The following is a 5,881-nucleotide window of genomic DNA, read 5'->3' as shown; positions in this document are numbered from 1 at the left end:
GAGTTCGTGCTGATTGAGAATAATTTGTTCAAGAGCTCTTTTCAAACTATTGATGGTGGATGGAATGCCTATGGTGGAAAGCTGAAGAGAACCTCTTATATCCTTTACAAATTTGTTGTGATGTTTAAATGATTAATCAGATGAGTTAATGAATAACGAAAGTTTTTCTTTAGTAGTATTTTTCTATCAGATACAGGTGATAAGTTGGGGTCCTGGTTTGGCAAGATTGTTGAAGATCCTACGAAAGATAAAATTGAGCTCTTTAGTGAACTTATATTCTTCTTTTCCTTAGGTCATGAGGACGCTTCCTTTCTAAGTGTGGGGATATGTTGAGAGTGGAAAAAGACTGAATTTTTTATTGATTTTTGTTGTTTTTGAGGACTGAATGATTGATTTTTGATGGATTTAGAGTGATGTATGGTTGTTAATGGAAGTGTTTGGGAGTGATTTGGATGATATTGATTATGTTTTGGAAGTTCATGATGATTCTCAGTAGAGATATGAAGCTCTATGAGGTTTTGTTGAGGTTCTGATTGGTTTTGTATACCTTCTGTTTTGTTTTGATTTTCTTCTGTATGAAGCATGGATTGATGATTAATGAAGATTGAGATCTTTTGGAAGCCTATTGAATAGTTTTTGATAGTATGGAATGGTTTGAGTATGAGTTATGAGGTTCTAATGACCTTTTGTAACCTTCTATAGAGCCTCTGTCTCTGCTTTGTAACTGTACTGTAGCTGCTCTGGTATTGTACTGTAACTGTTCTGTATATCTTCTGTAAGTGTTGTGTAGAATGTATGTGTGACTTTGGGAGATTTTTCTAAATTTTGGAAAGGATGATTCTAAGTTCAAAAGAGCTAAAACAAGTGGAAGAAGCAGCTTTTGAAGACTGAAGAGAAGACTGGAGTGACAGTGATAGTAGTGAGCTGTGAAGAGACACTGTAGTGGCTATGGTGACTCTTCATATTAGACATACCTCTTGGGAGGTGCATCCACGACCTAAGAAGGATTATTGAGAGTTATTATGAGAGTATTGTAGTAAGGATATGATGTACTATTGATAGAGAGAGAGAAAGAGAGCCAGAGATAGCCAATTCTATCAAAACAGTGTAATTGTATATGAGAGAGCGAGAGAGAGAACTATGAAGACATTGAAGATGAATACTATGTGATTGATTTCCATTCAAAAGATGGTGTATTCTTTTGTGTTTTTTTTATATTGATGGATTCTATGAAGATGAAGATTATGGTTGATTCTATCAGATCCATGGGAGATATCTATTATGATGCTGTGTGAAGATTTGCTGTTTTCTTTGTTTTGGTCATCAAAAGAATGAAATAAAAGCTTGATGGTGTTATAAGATAGATTTTCCTGCAAGAGAATTCCCTTTTCCTTGGTGTTCCTTTTGGGACTCTAGGGTTTCAGGTTCTATCAATATATATTGATTCAATTCATTGTGCTTTGTCATTATTGTGTTTACCTCTTGTGTACTATTTTTCTTCTCTTCCATCTCCTATCTCTACTTCCTTCTACCTCTGATCCTCGATGGATTCGACCTTTCGACAAAAACCCCTTCGACATTGGTGAACCCAACATGAAAGGTCGTCAGAAGAAGGAAAGACAATATGAGAGAACCTTTGAACACAATCTCTAGTGATGTTTTGCAATAGTTGGTGCAAAATATGAATATGCTTATGCAGGTACAACAACAACAACATGCGATGCAAGCTTCTGCTCAAACAAAAAGCGTTGTGATGAATGCTTTGTAAGCAGTTGAGGGTGAGGTGAAGTTATTCAATGGCAAGAATGTATCTGCATATGTACATACCTATGCTCAAAAGATGGAATTCTTTGGAGTGGCTCAACTCACATGGAGCCGGTATTTTGTATGTGTTACTATATATGAACTGAAAGCGCAGATTACTGAATTATACATGCAAGATGATGATTGGGTAGCTTTCAAGAAGACACTCAGGGAAGAATTTTACATTGAAGATACCAGTTTGATTACGCATAATACTTTTTAGGAGTGGGTTTCACAACCCAATAAGGGTCTTGTGGCTACAGAATTGTTAAGAGAATTTGAAAGTCGATTTGAGCAGTTGGATCTTACAAAACAGCAAGCTCTTGAAGTCAGAAAATTGAATTATTTCTACCGGCAACTGACCCTAAGCTTCAAGAGAAGCTTGATGATTTGCTGGAGGATATCAAACTATAGAGACAGTTCTTAAAACAGAGTGGAGACATGTCAAGGAAGCTATTATTGTACTTGTGAAGAAGCATAGAAGAAGAGAAATATTGCATGTCTCTAGCTTGCCCACTGTTACGGGCAAGACAGTTGATGTATCCAGTAAGTCACCCACTTATGTGGATAACCCTATGGTTGTACCTGCTACTAGTGGAAGATGTCTAGATGAATTGGTCAAAGGCATGTGGGATCTTCAATTGAAGGTCGCAAAATTGAATGAGAAAGGACAAGAGGAGAGGGGATGGGTAGTAGCCCCTAAGCCAGGAAAAAGATGCATGTGGTGTGATAGTTTGCAGCATGAGAGAAAGGATTGTGCTGCCTATCATTTGGAAAGATGGCAAGATCCATGCACAAGAAATAGGATTGCCTCTTGTTTTAAATTTTGGAAAGGGAGGTACGCAGAAGTTGTTGGAAGACTTGGTTGTTCGAAATGCTTATGTGGCGGTACATGCTTCTACTTTTGGTCTACAGTTGGATAGAACGCATGGCCAAGTGTTGGTTGGTCCAAAGGTTGAAATATGGACACATAATTTGCATGCAGTTAAAAAGAGAAAAGTTACAGATAGTGAATATCTCATGCGGGGCAAGAAATTTATGACATAACTGGATGGGAATCACTGATAGATGCATATTCAGTGGATGCATATTTAGCAAAAGGGCAAAACACATATGTATTTTGGAAGAGAAACAGAAGAGAGATGAAGATAATGTAGGGATATCTAAGGAAGTGACAAAAAGAAATGTGGATTTGTCTAAAGCTACAAATCAGCCACCTCTCGAGCATGTTATGGAAGAGATTGGGTAGGAGCAAGAACATGATAGTGAGCAAGAGAAAAAACAGTTGGGATATAAGCTACAGTAGTTTGATATTGAGACATGCACAGATCCCTTGGAAGATCCTGTACTGAAAGATTCAGCCATTGCATCTATAGATTTTCTTAATGTATTTGAAGAGATTTACAAAGATCGTGTTTTACTTGATATAGGGAGTCAAAGGGAGATTGATGACTTGTTGGATGCACATGATTTGCAGGATAAAGTTATTACCTATGAGACAGTTCATGAGCTTGAGGATATTCTTTTATTAGAGGACATTAGATATGATGCTCCACAGTTAGAAACTGTTTCAGATGCTTTATCAAAGGCCTTGATAGACAAATCAAAGATGCTTCAAGATATGGATTGTTTCACTATTTTTGGTGATGGTGAGAATGTGTTGAATGCAAGTGAGACTCAGTTTATGATGGATGAGGAAAAAAGGTTATTAGAAGCAACTTCCCATGCAATGGACTTTGAAAGAGCAGACATGTTGCTATGTATTTATTGATGGGTGTATTGATAGCATGTATCCTCCAAGGGTCGTAACGTCCCTCAATCCTCACCTCTCAATAATTGATTGAAGAAACACCAGTCACACTCAGCCCACCCTCTGTCTCACACTGTTGAAAGATACAGAGGGCAACCCATTCTTGAAACCCATTGATGTAATCCTCACTGTCACTTGTGCAGAGGTTGTATGCCTTGTGCGCATTTGATGGTGCAACTGTGCATCCCACCCTGTGCCGGCATACAATGCAAGAAGGAAGGCCAGGGAGCCTTATGGTGCAATGCACAGGAATAAATCGTGCTTTGTACATTGAGAGGCCCATCCTGTGCATGCAACATTCCGTTCACGCATCTCACCTCTCATTTGATTTGAAGGAAAAGACTGGTTACTCACCCCACTCTCTGTCTTACGCTCTAATAGATACAAAGGGAAGCCCATACACACGTCCCCATCCTGTTAGAATGAAAGCTTATATCACTCAAGGGTTTGGTGATGAAGATCATGTCGACTGTTGTTGTCATCAGGATCTTGAAGACGAGGCATACCCAGGGAGGCAGCCTACAAATCTCATACTTCAATGATTGTAAGAAGTGTCGTCTGTTAAGAAGGACAGCCAAACTGAAATTTCAGAGATAGCACACCAAGGGAGGTTGCTTCAATTTACTTTCTGAAGAGGTTCTGCTGGTGAGTCAGCTATCCTAAACTGCGGGGTGTTACCACCTTTTCCGCAGTCAGCATCCCGCCCAAGGGTGTTTCCACCTTTTCTTGGAACGAGGCCTATTATGACAGGGAATTTCTTCATTTTCTCCCATAACAGTTTCGTTTGTTTTGTTTTGTTTTTTTTTTCTCTTATTCTTATTCTTTTCTTTTTTTTAAAAGAAAGAGAATGGTAGAAATACCATATGTCAGGACCATCCTTGCTACCGTTGTTGGATCAGACGAGAAGAGGACAAGGTCGGGTTGAGATGTTTCTGCGAGGGGTTAGCAGGACGAGATCACCTTATGAGGAGAATCATAAGGGCTATCAGAAGCACGATGGGAAGGACAGTGCGATGCCCAAAAAGGGGAGGGTAAGTCGATTGTGATTGTCAAGATCCCTAGGGAGGGAAGTACATCTTCAGGCGATAGGCATTGATGAGGAAATGATCATCAGAGGCATCAACGGTCTGTACTACCTGAACAGAGCCGTTAGGGTTGACAGCAAGTACCTTGTACGGGCCCATCCACAGTTGTTGAAGCTTGCCAGGAAACTTCCCAAATCTCGAATCATAGGCTAGAACAAGATCACCTTCTTTGAACTCCTTGTGCTTGATGAAACTGTCATGATAGGCCTTGCGTCGCGCCTGAGTGGTTTCCATGCACTGTAGGGCCATTAGCCGTATCTCATCCAAGCATTCCAAGTGCAGGAGATGGCATTGAAGTGACTCATCATCTCCCAAGCGTTCTTTAACTGCCACTCGCAAAGAGGGCAATTCCAATTCAACATGAAAGACGGCTTCTGTACCATACACTAGCTGGAAAGGGGTCTGTCCTGTAGCTACCTTATGAGAGGTTCTGTATGCCCAGAGGGCCTCTGTAATTCAATCGTCCCAGTCGCGACGATGTGTGGCAATCATTCTTGTCAGGATCGAGCAAAGGATGCGATTGGTGACTTCAACTTGGCCATTGGCTTTGGGGTAATAAGGAGTGGACTTACGATGGCGAATCTTATACAGCTCATTCAGCTCCTCCATGATTTTGTTAAGGAAATGAGTACCTCGATCACTTACCAACTCAAGGGGACTGCCAAAATAGGTGATAATATTCTCGTACATGAACAGGGCTATGATATTACCATCATCTCGCTTCAGGGCTTTAGCTTCACACCACTTTGTGACATAATCCGTACATACTAAGATGTATCTGTTCTGCTTCCGTCTGGTGGGTGGATCAATGGGACCCACAAAATCAATCCCCTACTTCTCAAATGGCTTTAGGGGAAGAATGGGTTGCAGTGGCATGGCACTTGTTTTGGTGGGTTTTCCCATTTACTGACAAGCATCACATCTCTTACAGTAATCATATGCATCCTTGTGGAGGGTCGGCCGCCAGTATCCTGCTAGTAGATCCTTCTTGACTGTCACTTCTCCTGTGAAGTGTCCACCACATGGTTCGTCATGGCATGCTTTCAATACTATGTCGATTTCATCCCCTGCAACACATCTTCATAGCACTTCATCTTTGCCTTTCTTGTACAGTGCACTGCCTAGCAAGGTGTAGGGGGCTGATTCTAACAGAAGCTTCTTCTTCTCATGGCTTGAGATGCCA

The sequence above is a fragment of the Lygodium microphyllum genome, chromosome 28 (genome assembly GCF_053477565.2).
Source record: "Lygodium microphyllum isolate KBCC chromosome 28, Lygodium_microphyllum_v1.1.10, whole genome shotgun sequence".
NCBI lineage: Eukaryota > Viridiplantae > Streptophyta > Polypodiopsida > Schizaeales > Lygodiaceae > Lygodium > Lygodium microphyllum.
The sequence above is the reverse complement of the archived record's forward strand: the minus strand, read 5'-3'. Positions refer to the sequence as shown.